Source organism: Cygnus olor, chromosome 7 (genome assembly GCF_009769625.2).
Source record: "Cygnus olor isolate bCygOlo1 chromosome 7, bCygOlo1.pri.v2, whole genome shotgun sequence".
Classification (NCBI taxonomy): Eukaryota; Metazoa; Chordata; class Aves; order Anseriformes; family Anatidae; genus Cygnus; species Cygnus olor.
Genome location: NC_049175.1, coordinates 596,921 through 621,155, shown reverse-complemented (window position 1 = coordinate 621,155; position 24,235 = coordinate 596,921). Strand labels below are relative to the sequence as shown.

Sequence of the window (24,235 nt, the reverse complement as noted above, 5' to 3'; positions counted from 1 at the left end):
TGACAAAAAGAAAGTAATCTGACAAATTTTTAACAGTCAGGAAAATATCATCCAGTCAAAAAATCGTTTTTAAGTTGAGAATGCTGTAGACTATTTCTTTTACTGAGCCACTTGAGAGTATCTGAATGTAAGGGAGCAGCAGTTCGCTATGTGTGTCCATAGTGCTCAAGGCAGGGGGTGTGCAGAAGTCCTTCAGTCAAGCTCTAAAGGCAGTGAGCAATCTTCAGGATCACCTGTCCACCACTGACTAGTTGGCAGCCTGTATCCTCTACCTGAAATGGCACCTGGTGCTAACCATTTGCCATGGAATTATTAAGAAAACAGTACATTTATTCTTTAGGGTCCATAATGTTTTCTGGTATTTTTTTATTTTTTTTTTTCAGTTTACATCATGTTAAAGTCCCTCATGCTCTGTGGCTCTAATTTGTGTTTGAGCTGTTTTCTTGCTCTGTTTTCTTAAGCTGGCATAACGAGTCCCTCTTGCTTTTGCTTTCAGTGTTTTAACTTCAGTAGCTGAATTTGAGGTAGCTTACTTTCTAAGCCAGTACAGGTGAGGAAAAGCAGCAACATGAAGGGGGTACATCGCAATAACACACAGAGGGGAGAGGAGGAGAGAATAACGGGATGATGAAAGGCAAAACATTCACTAAAATGAGGTTCTAAAAAAGCACGGAGAGCATGTGTGTGTGGTGGGGAGGAAGTTGTCTCAAAAAGCTGTGTTTGTTCACTGGAGGCTCCCGTGTGCTATAACTGAGTCAACATGTCAAAGTGAAGTATGTGGCGAGCTTTGCGAGTGGGGGAAAACTGCTTCTTCTGCACATACAGGGCTTGGATGAACCCATTCTTACAGCAATAAGCACTCTGCTTTTGCATTGCTGAAGCCACAACACAGCAGAATAGCTGTCCAGCCAAGCTCTGTAGCCGATGTTTCTCGAAAGAAGAATGCTTTAAAGAATTGCTTTAAATCTTTGTTTGGTTGGGAAGCTAAGAATAATTGGCTTTAACTTTGCTGCTGTTGTGGAACTGAATGAAGATGGTGAACAGTGGAGAAGATGACTGAATTGCTGTTGAGATACAGGCAAAGCAAGCTACAAGGGCCTTACTTAATGATTTTTAAATCTCAGAGAAACAAATCCCATTCCTTGCATGTCTATTTCTCATGCTGGTGTTATGTTTTGGAGATACACTGGCTTACTTTTGTTTAGTGTCTGTATTTGTGTGTTTAAAATGTATGGAAAAGGGATGATTGCAATGCTCTGTCCCAGCTGATACTTGCAGCCTTTGGCTGTGTGACTTTATGCTTGGTGCTGCACTTGCACCTCTCTCCTGGCTAAAGCTGACTGCAGCTTCACCCTAAGACTTCATATGAACTTGAAAATCTTTAAAGCCAATGTTTCCGTGCTAACAAGCTAATTTTGTCTTGGTTGGTTTTTATGTAGAATCTTTACCTTTGGTGCTTTCATATTTTATAAATGATTCTTACTGACATATTTGATGTTCTGATTGTTTCCATAGAGACAGTAATGGCAGAAACCTGCACAAGGAAGGTGACAGCACTGTATTTTCAAGATCAACTGTTTTACAGAGGAATGGTTTGAGGGGGTGGGAATATAAAGCAGATTTTTCCAAGCAGTCACAGAATATTTGGGAGTAGTTGAATAACTACTGGAGGTCAGAGAAAAAAGGCAGCAGGACAGAAGAACTGGTTTGTTATTTTGGCATTTGTCTGTGTGGGGAAGCAGTGAACAGAAGGTCAGCCTAGAAATATGAAGTGCTTTCAGCAACACATCCCCTTTATTGCTGCTCCACATGAAGATGAAATTCTGAAATGCAAAAAACTGCAACGTAGAAATTATCTCAAAGAAGAGGCAGAAGTTAACATGCCTGTGAGACAGCGTGTAACACACCTTTTTTAATTTCTCCCTTCCAAATTCATAACCTAAATGTAGGAAGCTTTTAGCATTAGCAATCAGGCACTTATAAAGCCATTAGTGAGAGCTGCAAACTTTTTTCTTACTTTTTTTTTTTAACCCTTGGTAAAATCAGCTGTCCAGTTTTATTTTTTGGGCAGCAAGGCTTGATCCATTTCATTATGCATTGTACTACCCATGTTTGCCAGCAAGATAATCTTGAGAGAATGCAAGTGTTTGATAAGAACCCTCGCTGTGGCTGAGAGGTTTGTTTTAAAGCATTCAGTAGGAGAGACGAGCATCCCCTGACATGTCTCTTTGTAGCAGGTCTTGCTGCTTCTGTCTACGGTGTGGTCATTCGAAGCAGTTGTCTGAACTATAATGTATACCCACCTTTTCTTGTATCAGCTCGGGCAAGTGGGAGGAGATAATGAGAGAGATGCTTGTAAACAGTGTTAACTATTTTCTTTCAGGGTTTGATAGCATTCAAAGTGCCCTTTCCTTCCCCACCACTATTAGGTGCTTAAGGGCTGCAGTCAGGCTTGGGACTTTGAGCCCAGCTCTGCCCAGGAAGAGCAAGTCAGGCAGCACTGCCCATCTCCAGGTGGCAGGCACATCTCTGGCCCTGGGGAAATCAAGCAGGCTGGTAGTAAGACACAGGTGCTACACTCCAATTTAACACATTGTTAAATTCACATCTCATATGCCTTCCAGCCAAAATATGGCATCATACTGTAAACTGAATTCGTGTTATATCTTATTACACTGGGGAAGAGAAGCAGGCAGCTGGGAACTTGGGTTGCTTTGAAAGTTACAGAAGTTACTCATTTGTCAGTGCCTGAGGCCTCTTAGGTTACATCTGCACGGTACCTCATCTGGTTTTTGCATTATTTTGATATCTTTGGAGTGGGGGTGAGTAAAAAAATATGTAATTTATGGTTCTTCTTTGTATTTATATGTAACATTTTGCACAGCTGGCACGTTAGGAAGTGTTTGATTCTGCTTTTCCCTTCACCCAATGAAGGGGAGGTTTCTTTGTTTTTTTACCAGAATTACTGTGTTTAAAACTAGAAAGTAGTTTAGAAATCATGGATTAGTTAGTTGTAGCAGAAAGGCTGAAGTAAATTGTGCCATCTGGTCTAAATACCACCCTCTTGTTTGCAGAACGATACAAAATTAAATGAAGTCAGTTTCTCCTTGAGAGAAGCTTATTTATAGATAGTTAAGCTGTTGAGATGCTGAGTTAGTAGGAAAATAAGAAGATTGGTTAGGACCCCTTTCCTTTTGGGGTTGTGTGTCTGAAGTGGGACATGACTGGAAATTCAGTGGTACCATGTGTTCTTTGGCTGATGACACACGTTATGTAATCAGGTCAACTCACTTTGTGTACTCTCTGGCCGTGTTTATTCCTACCTTGAAATGACTTTTATTGAGAATAGCTTAGAGATATTTGAGCTATGGTTGTCAATTTAAATCAAGATGCTTTGGATTTCCAGAATGCTGTCCTCAGAATTGTTTGAGCTCTGAACTTCTTGGAAGATTTTTGTGTGCTTTCTCACCATGTTTTTTTAGTCTGTTTTATACCTAGAAGCCCTTTTAATGTATGCTTTGAAAGATTCACGTGTAGTTGTTTTGATTGTTTCATCCTCTGCATCTTTATAATTAAGTATCTGTCTTTCTTGCTTTTTCTTTCTCCCATCTTCATTTCAGCCAGGTAAAATCTGAGTTTTATTTCATGGTGCTCATAAGAGTGAACTTGTTCTTTTGCCACATTGATTAGAAATCGTCTTTAGAGGTGCAGAAGCCAGAGACATTGCCTTTTATTTTTACCCATGGCATTCAGTGGGGTAGTTGTAGACCTGGGTGGAGATTCCTGGACTTGAGTCTTTTGCCCTGTCAAGTTGATAAATGTGTCATTATTCTGGGGTTGAAGGGTTCTGGTTTATATGAAATAAAAGGGCACCGAGGACCAGAAAAGCATGATAGTTGACATTGACTTGTGGGTGTCAGGCCTGGCTGCCCTGCCAGTCCCTCAACTCTTCCATCTTCTTGCTATTTTTTTTTGCTGTTGTGTTAATTTATTGCATAGTATCCCTCTCTGTGAGTACTTGTGGATATGGAATATCTGACTGACTGAGCTTTTCCTCAAGGTTGTGAGCAGGAACAGGAGAGTATTTGATCCCCACTGTTTTCACATGTAAAGTGAATCAGGCTGGGGCATCTGTCCATCGTGTTAAAGTATCTTTCAAGACATCTTCTCTTGGACACTAAATTCTGTCTCAGTTTCTGCTGTGCTAGTAGGGTAGATGGATACTTAACTCCAAACCTATCATATTTGTTAAGTTCTAATTAGTTTACTTTTTCAATACAGAACAGGACTGCTCATCTTGCTCTTTTAATGTGGTACTTCAGTGAATAGCTGCAGTGAAACATTCTACTGCTAAATCATAGCACTGTTAGAGTGTAGTAAATTCTCTTGTTAATTTTCGTGGTAGGCATGGTTTTTAGAGTGGACACCTGCTTGGAAAAGCAGTGAATTTGGTTCTGGGTTCACAGTTGTGGCCACTGAAGCTGTGTTTGTTCCCCGAGCAGGTGCACCGTAGGCTGCCGTGGCGTGGCGTTGCCAGTCAGTCCCACCAGCATGGCTCACTACTGCTTCACTGCTCTGTGAAATGGCAGCCAGTCGAGATGGCAGCTTTTGTGACGTGACGGCTGTGTGCAGACCACCAAACTCGATCACAACCAAAGTCGGCTTCGTTCTCAGCCAGCCTGAAGCTATTGCTGTATTCCAGCTTTTATTCTTGCATGACAGGCACACATGGTGGGCAGTCCTTTGAATGTTGGCTGTACTGTACTGTTTATTCTTCTGTTTAGGAAGCTGGGTGAGACCTTGATTCTGTGTGGGCATGCTTCTCTCTGCACTTCAGTACCTCTCTGTAGGGTGCCTTGTGATGCTAGCTTTAGTCTATTCGTTGGAGATTTCATTTCCAAAACATGTATCTTGCTGGTGAGACACATCTATGTTCCCTTTCTGGTGGTTGTAGGAAACTGTGCAATAGAAAAATATGGTTGGTATGACTCTTTGCTCTTGGAATGCTTTTTGGCACATTTCTGAATATTGGTAACAGTGTTAGTATCTTTCCCCCTTGCCTGAAGTACGCTGCTAGAATGGATTTGGGAAAGTTCTTCTTTTCCATTGGTGTGGAGTTCGGATCACAGCAAGACAAGTGGATGGTATTAGTAGATGGCAAGTCTTTGAAGTATGTTACAATCAACTTCAGAGAGAAAGAAAATCCCTTCCCTGAGCTACAGATAAACAATAATGCTTTCAAACCTTGAAGAGGATCAAGGTGAAACTCAGTGAACAGCAACTGCAGAGGAGATGCTGCTGCTTTGTGACAAGTGGCAAAAATACTGTCTTTCTTTTTGTGCTTCCTTAACAAAGCAAAATAACAAAGTACTCTGAGGTTGTTCTATGAAAGGAACATAAAAAGTTTTTTGTTTCAGATATCCTCATCTTAATAGATGTGGGTAGAATAGATTTTAAAAGAAGGATGCAAATGCCTTCTTGGAATTCTGAACTATCTTCAAAAGCAAGTGAAAAGAACTGAATTTGTCTGTTTGTGTGGATGCATTTCACAGCATTTATTTGCCTATTTAGACTTGTAGGGGAGTAACATCTTCCAGCTGCTGTGTCACTCTCAGTTCAGTTGGCTTTGGCTGGGAGAGAGAGAATGGAACAGTCTCATTTCTCTTGTTAAAGTAGTGAGGGAAGAAGGAAACTACGTCTAGACCATGCACCTGAAGTACATTTCAAAAAGTAGATATGTCCCCCCCGCCTGAGGTGAAGGAGCTCTCAGGAAGATGCGTTGGAGAGCACAGTAGGAAGTGGCTGCAGAAGTGAAGTGACTAGGATTGCTCCTTCTGAGGCTACTGTTTGTTTTTTTACAAGATTCTGAGTCTTGGGAGACAAAGGAGAAAACCACATTTTCTCCCAGGATGAAAGTATTTTTCAAAAGCAAGAATGTATTCGCATAGCTTTGAAATGGCTGATAGATAAAAGCTGAAGTTCAGTGGACAGAGGCATGTATTAACATGCCATATGGGTTGCAGTGTCATGAATGATAAATAAGGACTTATGTAAGAACCTGAAAGCTGAATGTCCAAAATTGAAATAGGAATAATGAAGAAAAATGATAGCTTAAAAAATACATTTTTAACATACTTGCTGACACCTGATGACTACTGGGAGAATTCAAACCAACTCTGCAGGTCACCTTTAACAAAAAGCTGACTGTATAGATAAAAAGGTACTTTTAAAAAGGTACTGCACAACAGTCTGTCCCGTATATAAAACCCAAGTGAGAACAAACTACAAAATGAGAGGTGGTGGGCTTGGGTGGGGGAGGGAGATTTAAATGTGGCCTTCAGGAAAGAATCTGTGTAAAGAATTGAGAAAGAAATAAGATGGCAGCGGCAGCAGCCAGGATTTGCAGAGCTTTTCAGTCCTTTGTTTGGTTATCTTGCATAAGTGCTTTAGCCAGAGACTCTTTCAGTAGCTGCATGGGGCCAGCTTGGAACACAAACGTGCATGAATCCAAATGTAATTTCCCTGTTGTGCACATTCTGGCTGTGACAGCTCAAGTTATGAATGTAAAATAGCAGAATAAAGTTCAGAAGATGGCCAGGCGTGCAATGTTAATAAGAATTGAATTACCCAGAGCTCTTGTGAGTTTGGCGAAGGTGCTGCCCGAATTTTAAGTTTAGCTGCTTCCGTGCTTAATTTTGGTGTGCCTTGGAAAAGAAGAAATAGTCTGTGCGTCTGTCTCCTTGTGCATGTCGGTGATTCAGCGTAATAAAGTAATGTTCAAAGCAGGCAAAAGGGTTGATGCTAATTCTCCGCTCCAGTTTATGGCTGGTGCTGGCACATAAACTCAGTAAGTATCAGTGGTTTCGATCTGTAGCAAAGAAGTACTGTCCAGGGAATGACAGGATCTTCCCTTTCAGGCAGTTCTGTTCACTGTGGGGTAATTATCCATAATCTGCCGCTTTCCCTATTCCCTGCATTCAAGGGGAACTTCTGTGCAGAAGGGATTTCCTCCTCTGCACCAGTACGCTGCTCACAGAAGGGGCACCTCACCATGATTGGGGGTCAGCTTGTCCTGGGGCTGTGCGAGCAAGGAAAGGTGTTTTCCCCCTTCTACGCGCAACTTGCTTGGCAAAGAGAAGTTGCAAAGTTTACAACTTTCCCTGCTTCTTCAGCATCAGATTTTCCTGGGTCTGTCCTCTCTTTCTCTCTCTCTCTTTCCAACCTCCTTCCATCTCGTGTTACCATGGAGAATGAAATGCCAGTTCCATTCAAGTTGTCGGCTGAATAGGTTTTGAGGTTGATGGATGGTGAGAATCTCTTATCCCTCCTTCTCCAAACACCGCCCCTGCCTGGTTCTTGACATTTCACTTGCCAGGGACTGGCAGTTGGGGAGAGGGAACTGAAAAGGAGGCTGGCAGTGTCCTGCTGAGATGCTCTTTCAGTTCCTTGGATGAAATCAGCAGCCGTGAGAAGGTCTTAAGCACTTTGGTGCAGAGCCTTGTCCTCAAGCTGGCTGAGGCATGAATGCTCACTTGAGTGCGTGCTCCTGCTTCCCCAAAGCACCCAGGGAAAGAAGATTCATACATGACTCTTGCTTCTACTTATGGCTATGTTTTGAGGGGTGATGTAACCTCTGCAACTTAAAGGGAAAGGTAAGGAATGAATCAATACAATACGTGCTCTGGCATAACCTTTTTCTCTCAGAGATACTTCTTTTAGACTTCATTTTAGTGCTACCTCATGCGAGAAGTGGACTTTCTGCAGTCTGACTTGCCTGGGTTTGTGTCTGGGATGCTGAAGTTAGCAGGAGCCTGTGCTTAGTGTGAGTCTAGGAATCCCCATGTGCACTGGTTGCCTACTCACGGTAGTATTGGTAGTGTCAAAACAGCCTTCTGAATAAGGTACTTATTAAAACAAATATTAGAGCATCATGGATTTTAACAGACCCAGGGTTGAAATGTGGTGTTGGAGTTACTGCTGAAGTACATGAAATGGGGCTACAAAGCAGAAAAATCAAAATGATAGCACTAAAATATCACAGAAAATATTTCTTTCGTTGTGATTTATTACTTTTCATGCAAGATGACTATGGCTTTACAAGGAATCGGGAGAATTTTTTGTTTATGGTGGAAGGCTTAAGCTTGTCCTTTTTACTGAAGGGGTTGTTTTGACTGATGACCACCCAATAGTTTGGGAGAAGCGACTACCTGGCATTGTTTGTTGGTGTGTGCATTTCACTTCTGGAAGTAATGGTTAGAATTTACATTCAGACATTTTTTCCAACTATAAGGGTTCTGTGTACATTAACTTGTTAGGAGAGGGAAAATATTTTTGTGACCTTTCAGCTAAAACCTGATGTGTCAGGACCATACCAGCATAGGAATTATACGTTAGTGGGTGGCGTTCCAATTTAAGGTCATAAGTGGAAATTTGTTATGGGTGCTTTTGAAAAGCTGTGCTATTCCTAATAAGCAATTGTGAGCTCTTTCTTTCAGTATATCTCTTCGAAGCATTGCAGTAGAAAATATTTCTATACCAAACTATTAATAACCTTCTGTATGTTCCTAAACTTGCTAAACAAATACATCTTCCCCAGTACCATCAGCAGCTTTTGCATGTCTGAGCTTCGCAAGAGTTCACTTTCCATTTGATGCTCTCTGGCCTGTTCGTTGTTTGACTGTTGTCGCCCTGCTAGAGTTTTCCTGCTGCAAGGTTGCTTTTCCTCTTGTGGAAGCTGCTTCCAAAACGCTAAGAGGTTAGCAGTTTGGCCACTGGTGTGTTAAAAGGGAATTTTCTAATTACTGCTTCGGAAAGGCATGGGTGTGTGTGAATATATACAAAACAAAAATAAATATTATATATATATATGAATATACCATCCCATTCTTTAGTTAATTTATTGTAAAGATTGATTATTGTTTTTATCTCAAAGCTCATTAGGCATTCCCTAGATAGATGCGTGCATAGTGGACCTGTGATTTTTAGTCATATAAAATAATGAGCAGGACTTTGGTTTTCTGGTTTGAAATTGTTTGGCTGGGGTACTGCAAAAAAATTACATTTACAAAAATATACTGCTGAAGCAGCTTCTTTTTACCAGAAATATGTTACCCATGTCAGATGGAGTTGAGAGAAAGTGATACAGTGAGGAAAAAGGGGGGAAGTCCTGTGGGATACTGAATGATACTGTGGTTTGGGATTAACTTCCTAATAGGCACTCAGCTTCATGTTACCATTCATAAGGGATAGGGGAAGGGGTGAGCATCTGTTAACAGTTTGATATTGAGGGAGCTGAAACAGTATCAGCATTGAGGCTTGGGTTGTGTATTTCAATTTGTTCTGTTACCCTGCTGGGTTTTTTTGATTTACATGCTGCCTTCTCTATGGAAAAAAATATACTTCTACCTGGTTTTGAGTTTGCATGAAATGAAATCCCTGATCTTTCTCTCCCACTCTGTTTGTGAGGATTGTTATGTTAATAATTGTAGAGATTGTCAAAAGTTTTTCTGGATATTTCTGACAGGTTTCAACTTCAGAAAAAAAAAGTCTTCCAGTTTTCAACATAGATATATTTAGATTCAGTTTGCCCTTTGAAATGCCTCCTTCTTTTCCCCCCTACCAATATAAACCTTTTCTGTTTGGCTTTGGTTTCCCCAATGAGAATTGCACCGACTTTATAACAACAAAAACAACAACAAATTTTATTCTTAGGATGCTCCTGGTAGCTTCCCTGCTTCATTCCATCTGGCCTTCAGTTAAATTATTCTTTGAAAACAAATGTTCATGTCCTACTGTTTTTAGATTGAGAGCTGCAAAATAGCAGTTCTGTAACTGTTCCTCTGTAAACTGTCACTCGGGCCTTTTATGGGTTCTGAGATTTTCATGAGTATACTGTGGCTAGTACTATTAACCACCAAAGGTGACTTTTATATTATACCTGGAAATACCTCCTGACTTCAGAAATTGGTGCTTAGATGGTGGCTGTTATAATCCAGTGATCCTTCCTGGCACATATAGTTCTCTTACAGTATTACTTTTCCTATTCTGAAGGCCGATTCCTTCTGACACAGTTTATTACTGTACCACTGTCAAGGTTTTTCTAGAGGCAAAATGTCATAAGGTCCCCAGCTATGGAAATCCTGAAGATTTTACAGTTTGCCTTAATTTTTGGTTATTGGAGTCTAGTTCTTGTATTGGCTCTTTCGTTCTTGAGTTCACTCATCCTTAATTCTGCAATAGCCTGAAACACTTGAGATCTGTCCTTTATATTGTACAAAATGTAAACACTTAAAAACAAAATACAAACACCAAATACTATGCGATTTCATGTCAATTTCAACTACTTATTCAATTCCCTGTTTTCCAAATAGGTTGTTTTTCTAAAATGTCTTCCTTAAGCCTCAAAAATAAGTTGGATTTGAAAATACAGCAAAAGAAAGGTATTCCAGAATGACAGTGCTGTTCCCTTCCATTGGACTCAGCGATTTCCCATCAGTGCATTTGTTGAGGCTTCCACAGGCTCTGTTTCGACAGAGCATCACGGGTCCTGAGGAGTTTGTCACATAGTAGGGGAAACCTTGGGTATAGGCAGCCCTTTTTTGCCCATGTGCCTGGAATCTTTGACTCTAGAAATTAATGTTACGCATAAATGATATTTTTAGATTAAATAAAAACGGTAATATGAGGAACACCAGCAGATAGCGATGCTGTATCCAGCAAAGAGAGGCTGAAGAACATCTTAGTGGTGTGCCTGCTGTGGCTTAGAGGAGTGAAATGGCTCTGTATTACTAATTAAGCCCAAGAAGCATATTGCTAGCTAGCTTCTTGTTTAATATGTTTAAATAACATCTCAATTAATACTACAGCTAATTTGAACAGAAGTAAAATAAATTTGTCAAATGTATTATTCTGGTTTCCTTGTTATCTGTCATTACAATGTCTTTGACAAAGACTGCTAGATCTCTTAGAGAACTTAATTCTGGAGAAAAATATTGAATAAATGAATTGTTGCACTAAGACTAGGAAAATTGGTTGGATAACTTGATCGTTCTTCAGTCGGTTATTATTTCTAATCCCTGTTTTCATCTTTTATTCGCGTTTCACTTTGGTTGTCCCTTAATGGAAATTAGGGTATTTAATTTTTTTTCTGCATTTTGCCAGAATTATTTGGGACTTCCGTCTGTCTCCCTCTTTCCTCCTACTGCTTACCTCTTCCCTAAATGTGCTGTTTTCTCCCTGCATTCTTTCCCTGCTGTACTTCCCCTGCCATCATCTTTCCCTCCTCCTTTCCCATCTAGACAGTAGCCAGAGCCTGTCATTCTCCCATCTCGCCCTAGAGCCTCCTGTCCTGGCTGCTCTGCTCTGTACGTGCAGGCAGCTGGAGGAAGATTGAGCTCTAGACCTCCTCCTGTTTGCTACATGTTTTACTTCACCTTTTCCGCAGTGAATAGTTCCTGGGTTTCTGTTTGGAGCTTTCCCAGCAAGCACAACACGGGACTGACCTCATTTGCTTCAGTTTCACTCCTGCCCGCAGCTGCTTAGCGTCGAGGCGGTGAGAAAGGAGGCAGCTTTGTGCCGTGAAGCTGGGAGAGAGCCCTGAGCAGAGCAGGAGACTGAAGCCATCTGTCCCTAGACTCAGGAAGACAGCTCTTCACTCATTTGTATGTTACAGCCTTAAAGTCTGGAAAATGAATTGTAGTTTGTCTTTCACCAGAGCTTCCTAACTGTTCTGGTCAAGTGGATTTCTAAGCCCTGTATCGGCTGGTCTGTACGCAAAGAATGAGTGCTGTGCTCTCCAGTCATTCATTCTGTTATCTCAAGTGTCATTTACTGGAATCTCTCTACCTTTTGCCTCCTGTAAAATGTAAACTGAATTACAGGTGTATAGTTCAATCAACGTATTAAGTGTGTGAGGAATGAGAGGCAGTGGGGATTTTGATGCCATAACCATAGTGAGAATATTAAAATCTGTGATACCAGGTATCTAAGCTATTTTCTAGTGTATTGAGAGCACTGGTTATGTAAGAACGATTTCCAGCCGAGACAAAACGTTTCTGTGCTAGGTCAGCACAACAGGAGATCATTTCCCCTCACCTGGCAAAGCTGCTGCTCTACAAACCATGTGGCTGCTAGTTAAAAGATTCAGGTGTGCAGTGTGGCTGCTCATCTGGGATGGGGAGATTGGAGTCATTGGTAAACACTCGTGAGGGTTTGACTGGAAAAACATGGCAATTTCAGGTACTCTGTGTTTGTGTGTAGTCCTTATCCCAGTCACTCTGTTGCATGCTTTATACTTAAAATCACCTTGATCAGTGTCTGAGACTGATTTTGTGCCTAAACATCATGCATGTAGTATTGGCGTTTGCATTATCTGTAGATGCAGAACACTGGATTCTCAGAGCTGAGCATTTTTGTTTTGTTCTTTTTACATGATGCACAGCAACTGAAGTTGCTGTTGTCTTGCCCAAATTTGCCTGAACACAAAATCGAAATGAAAAACTGTAAACCAGAATATAGCACGGGAAGCACAACAAGAAGTGGGAACATAAATACCGTTCCTTCTAACTTCAGATTTCTGAATAGGTGTTTGATGGCAGATTACTGTGAAGACTGGGAACAGCAGGCTAGTGAGGGGTGGAGTCAGATTTGGGTGCAGCGTGAGGGATGCCCCTTGTAACCAGATAGAGTTGTACAGCGTGTGCCTCTAGGCCAGTCACAGGCTGTTTCGGGTTTGTCCCTGTGAAATCCTACCCTTTAGTCTTATTCCAGAGCTGTAGCACTCGATACCAATGTGTTCCCTACATCCCTTGCTGCCCAGTCTGGTTATCATTTGTTGGCTGTATTTTGCTTTTCCCTAGCTGGAACACGGGACTTTTACAGTGACTGGATTTGATAGTAGAGCAAAAGGATGGAAGTAGGGAAAGGGATAACTGAAAATGATATTTTCTTCTGTTTTATTTAAAACTTATCATTTTTTGTAGCAGAGCAACATTGTAGAAGAAACAAGAGGTCACAAAGTCAATAAAATGCATGTCCAAGTCAAGAATTTCCCCACAAAACAAGTAGCTTGGGGAGAATATGGTCTAACGGTCTAGGACATTCTCTAGCCAGCCTTTGTATTCCCTGTCTTCCCCTCTCGTTTGTACAATAAAGGTGTTGTTTTGTGAAAGGTGATCTCAGACCGTGCTTCTCCTGGAAAGGTCAGTGTTGCTCTCGTCTCCCACAGTTGTGGCATTTCTGTCTCGCTTCAGTTCCTGCAATCAGGCAGCTGGAGGGTGCATTCTGTCGGCTCATAAATCTGACTGACTGGTAATCATTTTTTGGTGGATCACTTATTTGGATCAGCGTGCTGTAAATAGCAAGGGATGTGGGTTGACCTTTTTTGCTGGTAGCCACTTGTGAAACTGTACCCTGACCCTATTATCACTCCTCTGTAATATGCTTCGGGCACCTGACTGAGCACTGAGCAATAGCGTCTTGCAGATATGTACAGGACAAGCTGCAGTTTCTTCTTCTATAAGCAGTATCTCAGTGTAGCATAATAACTGTGTACATGTGAGCTGTGATGTCCTCTTATGCTGGGGTTTTCAGACTCAGTCGGGCTGAGCATCATCTGCAGGAGTAACATCAGCTCTGGGCCAAGCTGGCATGGGCATAGGCAGAAGCACGCTGCAGTTCCATCCTCCTCTCTCTTTTCTTCTCTCATTTTTGCTCTCTTTTGCCCCGTATGCCACATGACCTGCTCCTTATTATTGCAGAGCTCCTTCCTGGGACCTTAAGCTTGTGTTTCCATCTATGCTTTACAACCCCACAAATAAGGCATCGTGTGAGGTTAATTACAAGCACTAAAGCTATGCTCCCATACGTCATCCTGCCATACCTCCGCTCCTGGGCAGCAGCAGCAGCCTGTACACAGAACAGCGTGTCAGTGACCTCAGGCAAAAGGCATTAGTGGCTTGGCAGAGGTGCTTGCCCCAGCGTTCACATGAGAACCCAGAAGATACAGTTAGGAGCTGCCATCATGTACTGAATTAGAAACTGTTTTTGAGATTCTCTGCTTTGGTGGCTGATCTTCAGAGAGAGTATGGATCTTTTACTACCTTCACCAAAATGGGCTCTTTCTTATAGGGAAGAGATTTATCCAGTAAAGAAGATGGCTTCTAGTCCCATCTTCCCATTTCTGTTTTATCCAACAGTTATTTCAGTTTTTTAGAGTACATGGGTTTCTTACTCTGGATGTTGTTTATAAATAGTACCAGTAGCAGAAGGCCTTATCAACTGTGAGCAGCTGTACTTGCCCCTTCATTTTAAATCTGAGCAACTAAAGTGCAGATGAACAATAGAACTTCATTTTTTGGCAAGTGAAACTTCTAAATTCTTTGGGATTTGTTGAAAGCTATTGCCTCTGTGCTGAAAACGAACTAGCATTGCCTTTTTGAGGAAGACTATGACCTGTTTGTTGGAGCTTAGAGTAAAGGTTCATGGTAGTAAGTATTAAGGTCTGTAATGCTTTGGGTTTGAAATGCTGTATATATGTATATATATGGACTATTATTCTTAGCTAAGTATATTACTACTTGCATATATTGGAGATACTACAAAGTCAGGTCTGATTTCCTTGAGGCTCTCATCTGTATACTCTTTGCAGAAGTGGCACTTGGGGAATGCCTGAGGATACTGGGAAGTGAAGAGGAATGCACACGGGCAGAACTTGAGAGGAAAGGACTTTAAACAATGTAAGGGGGATGTTGCAGATTGCCTTTGTAAGCATGACAGGTTCATTTTTGACCTCAGAATTACTGTGTAGGGACTTAAATTGGCCTTTTCTCCATTTATTTTTTACAGCAAAGGCTTTAATTTCTCTGGGTAGAAAATTCAGGTTGCAGGTTATCCATGCACAGACCCCATGCTCGGACCTGGAAGTGGTGCATCTGTTCCTACATGGCTTACACCCCGAGCTAATTGACCTGCTGAACCTTTGCCAGCTTTATTCAGAGCCACCGCTGATGTCTCTGCATTGTGCTCCCAGAGCACGGGCCACTGGGAAGCAGGATTTGAATGGGCTGGGCATTCAGGAGCCAGTCAGGATCCACAGCTTGCAGCCTTGGGCTGAAGTTCAGGCTCTGCAAGACATAGAGACGTGGAGCTGATGAAAGAGTAACACGTTACCTGCACTGTGACCCTTTCTGCTTTGAGAGGTTTGCTAGCTGGGTTTTGTTGTGGGGCTGACCCTGTACCTCAGGTAAGAGACCTCCCAGAACCTGGAGCACTGGAAAGCATGGTGCACAGATTCTGGGCTGTAGCCTCTGTGCAGCTGGGTTTGTGTGGTCAGGGCTTTTTCATTATTTGGGTGTTCCTGTCTCCCATTATCCTGGGTAGTAGAGAGCTGACTTAGTTTGTTAACGCTTGGTTAAAGCGAAGTCTGACCAGGCTAAGAACAAAGTGTTTAGTTCAGATGTTTTCTGATGGCATGTTCAGCGTTCAGAACATTTATGGCAAGGATGGAGAGGGCAGATAATCCTGGGCCTGTCTCTGCTGCAATATTCATTTACCCTTGGATAATGCCTTTCTTCCTAAAAACAAACTTACCCAGTTTGATGTATGTTTTTCTTAGTGAAATCTATCTCTGTAGTATGAACAGCAAAGGCACTTTTTTATTTTTTGTTTCAAGCAACATCTACAGGCCTGCATGGTTTGCATGTGCTAGGAAGTTGGGTAACAGAGGAATTTTGTGAACAATAAAGCAGATTTATTTTTTTTCTGGTAAAAAGTGTCAGTTTTTTTCACCTTGCAGAGTAGAATAAGTTTTTGTTGTCAGATTGTGAAAAGATGTACAAAAGGAGATGTGAGTGGAGAGAGTACCTACTGTAATGTAACCTTCCGTGGGAAGCAATGCTAATATTTACTTGTGTTTGCTGCTAATGGGTAGAAAAATATTGGTCTGTCCTTGGGCTGTGGTAGTTGACAAAGAAAAAATTAACCCCCTTTGATAGCTGTAAAATCTGTTGCCTTCTTACACCAAATTTTTTGTTTCCTGTATGTGGTTTTGAAAAATTTGTTAAGCCAGGTCTTAGGAAGTAAAGTGTCACGTTGGGCAAGACATCTTCTGGTCGCCTTGGAGAGCACCTCACTGTTTGCTGGTTTTCTCTTTTCAGTGGGAAGTACGTGGTCTTCCCAGTCCCCAGCTTAGCCTTTCTGTTTAACAGTTACAGTAGGGTGTACCAGGCTGAGCAGTGGCACGTGGTAGAGGCTCCTTTTTCCTTCAGGAGCTTGGGATATAACTCTTATTAACCCGGAAAGAAGAAGGAAAACAAAAATCTGGCTGAATAAGAAATAAATAGGCCAGTGTGCTTAATTTACAGTTCTTGTTTAATCTTTATGTTTGCAGCTTTGGGTAATTTCTGGTCAGTTCAGTTATTCCTATTCCTTTCTGGCCAAAAGAGTCACGAAGGGGCATTCTAGCAAGCATGCAAAAGTGGATTAAAGTCAAAGCACTAGAGTCAGAATTACTTTACTGTAATTTCCTGAACTGGAAACTGCAGTAATTCAGGTATTGAAGCGGATCAGATGCCCTAGCCAGAGAATGTTTCCAGTTCAGAAAATGTTGTTGCGCCTTACACCATCAGGTACGCATATTTATACAAAACTTCTTCTGTCTCCCTAGGTTGGTGTTTTTGCTCAGTCTGCATCTGGTATAACACAGCTTCGCTCAGTCTGCATCTACACAGGTCTTTTTCAGACTGCACACACACTTCTTGAGGTAAGGAAGAATTGCTATAAAGGATAATTTTGGCCTAGGTAGTGTAGTAGACGAGGGACAGAATTCCTATTCTGTGGGTCTTTGGTTCAGTATGTTGATAAAAGTCATAATAATTTTCTTCGACTCAGGACATTAATCTGTTTCTACGTTTATATAGTTTAATACTTTATGCTTTCTTGAGTGTTATTTATGAAATGCTATAAAGTACAATTAATCAACTGAAGATGAATAGTGACTCTTCAGGTTTTCAGGCCTGTATTATCCTTGAGGTGATTTTTAGTTGATATTTTTCTTGATATGTGCAGCTCTTTGTGATTAATGTTTCTGGGTTGGGGCTAGTCACCACTTTGTGTGGTGTTGCATAACCTGGGACAGGGACTGCAGAGTTCGCTGTGATTCAGCTAATAGGGTTTTAAGCAGCACAGGGTTATCTATGTTAAATTTCAAAGTTTTATGTTAAACCTGATGTCACTTTTCAGCAGGGCTACACTCTTTAATCTTGTTACCATGCTCTAGGAGAGTTACAGGGATAGTAACATCAGTGCTTGCCATATAAGGCTGTCTGGCTACTGTTTCAGGAACCAGGTTTGTGTCTTTACCCAGTGTCTCTTAGTAGCACAGTGTGCAGCCCCAGCACCTTCCTTCAGGAGGCTTTAGAGGATGGCACTAACTAATGGCATTGCGATGTGGGCTTTGGTGCTCCACCACTTCCCCTTGATTTGTGAAAACGTCTGAGCTGCAGAGTGCTCCAGAAAAAGTAGGAGGCATGTTGGTTGCAACTGAGCGAAGGTCAGTGGTCAGTGGCCAAACCCTTAGCTTGGTAGGTGGGCATAGATCACTGAAGAAATTGAATCATGCGTGGCTTTAGTGAACGGATAAGGAACGGATATTCTGCTTCTTAGAGTATCTTGGAGATCCTCCAGCCTCAACCTTCCCACAGAATTGTCATATTGAGAGGAAGGGAGTATGATTTTCCTTTACTGTCTTCCTCTTTGTTTCTGTACCACTTCCTTTCTTTTCTTTTTTTTTTTCTTTTTTTTTTTCCTTTTTTTTTTCAATTTTCAAAGTTGTAATAAAACAAAAGAGAGATGCACAGGGGCCTCATTCATCACCTTTTGTCACCAGACTTGATTTGACATCTGAGACTACAGAGAAACTTTGGCAAGTGCAGTGATTTCCCGTGCGGGGGTAATAAGAGAGAAAAAAGCTGTCAGTTGAAAACAGCAGGAGCTGCATTAGCAAATATAAATTAAACAGATGGCTAAGATACTGCAGCTGTCACATAGAAGCTCCAGGAAGATATTTAGCTTAGAGCTGCAGGAGGCTATTTTAAAAGGAAAGATGAAAACAACGACCAAGCAAAGTTTAGCATGGCGAAGAAACAATAGAGGCATTCAGATGATTATGTGAAACTTACCCAGCACTGACTTTTTTCCTTCACCTCTTCAAATCTTAGGACTCTAAAATTAATTCAGGATCAGCTATTATAAGATCACATTACAGATTTTCAGACAGTGGGTTTGTTTACTGGTTTGGAGCTACCCTTCTGTACTCTTGCATGAGATATTGGCTCTCACACATATCCTGGAAAGACAGGAGCAATGTGACACACATCATACAATTTTGTTCTGGTTGTTTTGCAACTTTTTCAAGGAAACCTTATGAAAGAATTGTTTTTGAATAAAAAGTTTGAGGATATGCAGTGTTAGGAGTGCTAATATTTTGTCAACGGATGCACCTGCATTTAAAGTGTTTTGCATGGTCAGTCGTAAGGTGATATTTTTTCTGACCAGTTTTCAGCCATGAAGTGACTGCTCTTTTCCTTTGTGAAAGAAATTACAAAACTGCATGCAAGTGTGCTGGTGTTTAACAGGTGAAGGCTATTTGGAATTCCAGTGCTGTTTTTGAGAGGCCAAAAAACAAGTAGTTTTCAAAATATTGTATGTATAATTTTCCTCAATTAGGACTGATGATTTGTCTTAAATACCTTGTATGTAAGCAGAGACTGATACGCTGCCTTCATAAACATGTGAAGATGTGAGTTTGCAAAGTAGGTGCATTTGAAGCCTGCATTTTACATTCAAAGAAATAGTGTATGTATCTGTGGTGGGCTTTTTTTTTTTTTTTTTAGCCATGTGAGAAATTCTGGATTTTTGGTTGTACTGCAGTGCTCTGTGCAAAATTAGTTCATCTTCTATTCTGTGTATTTTTTCTTCTAAATTGTGTTGTTTCTTTACCATAAATGTCCCTAGGTGCAGTTAGCTATAGGTGTATACTTCATCTATATAGATGATTTGGGAGCTATAAAACTGTCTGTCTAACAGCTAAATCTTCTGTTCCTCAGTATTGATCCTTCCTCCCATCATCCCCATAAAGGTTGAGTATATAAGTCCTAGCAGGCTCTGAAAGTCAGTGCATCTCCATTCTTTTAGAAGTAGGAAGTTCATCATTGAAATGTAAATGCTCTTCAGTAGCTAAATCTTTAACCTATCTTAGACTCTCCTGATCTTAGTGGTTCAGGACCTAAATCATGAAGGATATCAAAGGTTAAAAGTAACACCTTGAGCTTATTTGTGAGGTCTTGCTGAGAACGTGCAGCCTCAGCCTTCCCCTGCCATTCAGGGCTGCTTCAGTTGTCTCTGTGAGTAGAAGCGGGCTCCTCGTCTTGTAATTGCATTTCTTTTATGGTGCAGCTTCATGCTTCAGTGTAGAACAGTACAGCTGTTAATGCCAAATAACTGTCCTTTCGACCCAGGAAATTTCCTTTCTACCCCTACAGAAACTTAGGAGCAGTTTTAAAACTTAAGAAAAGAACAACCACAACAACAACAACAACAAAACCACAAAATACAAAAACAAAACCTCAGCCTGAGAGTGTATGCCTTTTCTAACAAACGCAAATGGAAGAAACAAAGTTAGCCTTGAAGTGTACTTGAACTTGAGAATGACGAAAGTGGGATATCTTTGTCAGTGGTGGAGGGACGTTTCTCAGTAGGTGACCTTCCGCCAGGGTCAGCCTGAGGCCTATGCCTCCACATACTTGCTCTTAGCCTTTTTCTGCAATGTTTTAGCTAAAGTTTAGTGCCATGACATGCTAGCAAGGGAGCAGTTCTGTGTAGTGAGAACTCAGGGCATACAGAAACATACAATGAAGCTTGCAAATTCCCTGTCAGCTTCTGTTCCTGGGAAGAAACCAAAGGATCAGTCAGCATGATCAGAAGCCAAAGCAGGATGATAGTGAAGCAGGGATAAGGAGGCAGTAAGAGAGGGAAGGAGCTAAAACAAAGAAGTGGCTGGAATGGGGGAAGAAGCGGTGGGGCAGGACAGCCTTATTTTTAAAGGTGGTAAAGTTCTTCTGCTGAGTATTCCAAAGGCAAGAATGAACTTCTCCAGCTGGAAGTGTAGTTAATGTCTAATACCTTATTCTGCCCTTGATCTTCACGTAAACCTTCTGGTGGTATCAGGGGAGGATGCCATGGAAGATGGAAGGGTACATGGCTGGTATGCTGTAGGTAGAGCAAATGGGGTATGGTCTGGCCTATGGTGTTGAGCTAGTGGGAACATCTTTATAGTTTTGAAAGTGGGCTGTGACATAATTTTTCATGTCATTTAAAGTGTTAATATCTAAGTCTCAATTGATCAGGAGCAGCTGCTTACATGCAAAACGTATACAAGTGGGAAAAGGAAACACGATCCAGCTTTTTTGCTCAGGAGTTGGCAGGGCTGATAGATAGGGCTTTAAACTAGAGTCGAAGGGGGAAGGGGATAAAACCAGGCACGCCGGTGATGAGCTAAGGGATGGTGCGCTAGAATCAGAGGGACTGTGTGTTAGTGAGGTCCTTCGGTCAGCTCCACAAGGTGCTGCATGTAGGGAGGCGCATTTGAAGTGCTTCTACACAAATGCACGCAGTATGAGGAATAAAATGGATGAGCTAGAAGTCTTGGCCCAGTCCCACAGCTACGACATCATCGGCATAAGTGAAACCTGGTGGGATGAGTCCTGTGGCTGGTGTGTTGCAATAGATGGTTACAGGCTCTTCAGGAGGGACAGGCAGGGCAGGCGAGGTGGCTGGGTGGCGATGTATATGAAGCATGGTCTGGACTTTGTGGAACTTCAAGTTGGCGATGGCAAAGTTGAGAGCCTCTGGGTAAGGATTAAGGGACGAACAAATAAAGGGGATGTCGTTGTGGGAGTCTATTACAGACCGCCTGGCCAGGACGACAAAGCCGATGAATTATTCTTTGCAGAACTAAGAGATGCATCAAGATCAACTCCCTTGTCCTTATGGGGGATTTCAACTTGCCAGACGTCAACTGGGATCACCACACAGCTGACATGTGCAAGTCCAGGAGGTTCATAAAGCACCTAGATGATAACTTCGTGGTGCAGGTGCTAAGGGAGCCAACTAAGAAAGGTGTCCTCCTAGATCTGTTGTTGGAGAACAGAGAGGGACGTGAGGGACGTGGCAATTGGCGGCCGTCTCAGTCACAGTGACCATGAAGTGGTTGAGTTTAGAATTTATGGTGACAGAAGGAAAACTGCCACCAAAACTTCAGCACTGGATATGGGGAAAGCAGACTTCAGGCTGCTCAGGGAACTAGTCAGCAAGGTCCCCTGGGAAACTGCTTTTGAAGGCATTGGTGTCCATCAGTGCTGGTCAATCTTTAAGCACTGCCTCCTAAAAGCACAAGATCAGGCAATTCCAAAATAACGGAAGGCAGGCAGGCAGGGCAGAAGGCCGGCCTGGCTGACCAGGTATCTTCTACTGGAGCTTAGGCGAAAAAAGAAAGTGTATGGCTGCTGGAAGGAGGGTCAGGCGACGAGGAAGGAATACAGGGATGCTGTTCGTGTTTGTAGGGAGAAAATTTGTGTGGCCAAAGCTCAACTAGAGTTGAAGCTGGCCATGTCTGTGGGAGACAATAAAAAAGGTTTTTTTAGATATGTGAACAGAAAAAGGAGAACCAAAGAAAACATAGGTCCGATACTTGATGGGGAAGGTCTCCTCACAGGCAATGACATAGGCAAAGCAGAGATGTTTAATGCCTTCTTCTTCTCTGTCTTCAACACTGATGATGGGCTCCGGGACCCTGGGTGCCCTGAGGGGGAGGACCATGACGGTGGGAATGACAAACTCCCAACCGACCCTGAACATGTGCGGGATTTGCTGCTCCACCTGGATCCATACAAGTCCATGCGTCCAGATGGGATTCATCCCAGGGTGCTCAAAGAGCTGGCTGACATCATCGCGGGACCTCTCTCAATTATTTTTCAACGATCTTGGGAATCTGGAGAGGTCCCAGTAGACTGGAAGCTGGCAAATGTTGTGCCACTTTTCAAGAAGGGTAAGAAAGAAGACCCTAGCAATTACAGGCCTGTCAGTCTCATGTCAGTGCCTGGTAAAATTATGGAGAAGATGATCCTTGAAGTTATTGAAGCGCACCTGGGGGACAATGCAGTCATTGGTCACAGCCAACATGGATTCATGAGGGGTAGGTCCTGCCTAACAAATTTGATTTCCTTTTATGATAAGATCACCCATCTAGTCGATCAAGGGAAACCAGCTGACGTGATCTTTTTGGACTTCAGCAAAGCTTTTGACACGGTTTCCCACAGGATCCTACTGGACAAAATGTCCAGCATACAACTTAACAAAAACATCATACGATGGGTGAGCAATTGGCTGACAGGCAGGGCTCAAAGGGTTGTGGTAAATGGGGCCACATCTGGCTGGCAGATGGTCACTAGTGGGGTCCCTCAAGGCTACATTTTAGGGCCAGTCCTCTTCAATGTTTTTATAAATGATTTGGATGTAGGACTAGAAGGTGTTCTGAGCAAATTTGCCGACGACACCAAACTTGGAGGAGTTGTGGACTCAGATGAGGGTGGAAGGGCCTTGCAGAGAGATCTGGACAGATTGGAGAGCTGGGCGATCACCAACCACATGAAGTTTAACAAAAGCAAGTGCCGGGTCCTGCACCTGGGACGGGGCAACCCTGGCTATACGTACAGACTGGGTGACGAGACGCTGGAGAGCAGCCCTGCAGGGAGGGATCTGGGTGTTGTGGTTGACAACAAGTTGAATGTGAGCCAGCAGTGTGCCCTGGCAGCCAGGAGGGCCAACCGTATCCTGGGGTGCATCAAGCACGGCATCGCTAGTCGGTCAAGGGAGGTGATTGTCCCGCTCTACTCTGCGCTGGTCCGGCCTCACCTCGAGTACTGTGTGCAGTTCTGGGCACCACAGTACAAAAAGGACATTAAACTGTTGGAGAGCGTCCAGAGGAGGGCAACGAAGATGGTGAAGGGCCTAGAGGGGAAGACATATGAGGAGTGGCTGAGGTCACTGGGCCTGTTCAGCCTGGAGAAGAGGCTGAGGGGGGACCTCATCGCGGTCTACAACTTCCTCGCGAGGGGGAGTGGAGAGGCAGGTGACCTATTCTCTGTTATCACCAGTGATAGGACCTGCGGGAACAGCGTTAAGGTGAGGCAGGGGAAGTTTAGGCTGGACATCAGGAGGAGGTTCTTCACCGAGAGGGTGGTTGCACACTGGAACAGGCTCCCCAGTGAAGTAGTCACTGCACCAAGCCTGTCTGAATTTAAGAAGCGATTGGACTGTGCACTTAGTCACATGGTCTAAACTTTTGGGCAGACCTGTGCGGTGCCAGGAGTTGGACTTGATGAACCTTACGGGTCCCTTCCAACTCGGGATATTCTATGATTCTATGATTTTTTTATGCTCTCATGGCAATAAAGGGCTTCTTAACTGATAGCAGGAAAGCCCGGCCCTTAGTACTACAGCATTGTTCTACAGCTTAGCAAATCTGCAAAACATTTCATGTACTTTGGCTCTCATTTGAACCTTCTCAGTTCTGGCCCAGGCTTAAAATGAAAAAAGTTTTTTTTTTTTTAGGTTAGTGCCATTCTGCATATAGTATAGACAGGTACATCAGTGAATGAGTAAAGGTTCTGGATAAATGTGTAACACAAAATAATAATTTTTACTATGCTTATTGTTTGAGAGGTCACATAAATAATTCTTAGGTGTTATAAAACAACACATCGAGTAGATCTGGTACGTGGGCTGTGGATTCTACAGTGCTATTTCGGTAAATAATACCTTACTGATTAATTTACTGTAGATACTGTTTTTCTAATTTGTCTTAATAGCAGAGAAGATGGAGTTTCATGTTTAGTTTTGCTTTAAAGTAGATTTAGCTTTACCTTTCAACGGAAAGCAACTGAATACACCTGCTTACATTTTGGTAATGAAAACATCTTTCATATGGAAAACAGATTTTCCATGTTGTTAAGAATCTTACTTTTCTTAACTGTGGCAATTTCTGTATTTGAATTTTGAGTTCTGTTCCAGGTCCAAGGATGTCTGACCTGAATCAGTTTGTGGGAAAATATTTAGCTAATTTGTGACCATCCACAGATTTGAGGTATGGCTCTGTATAGTGTTACACCATGGTGCATGT

At 42.3% G+C, this 24,235-nt stretch overlaps 1 protein-coding gene across 2 annotated transcripts in view; it reads left to right on the top strand.

Moving 5' to 3' along the window:
- NDST2 (N-deacetylase and N-sulfotransferase 2) overlaps positions 1 to 24,235 on the top strand; it is a 135,399-nt gene that overhangs the window by 33,603 nt on the left and 77,561 nt on the right. For both annotated transcript variants that reach the window (XM_040564463.1, XM_040564468.1), the window contains exon 3: positions 16,664 to 16,759. The gene's annotated coding sequence lies outside the window, so the exon portion shown is untranslated. The remainder of the gene's footprint in view (positions 1 to 16,663; positions 16,760 to 24,235) is intronic.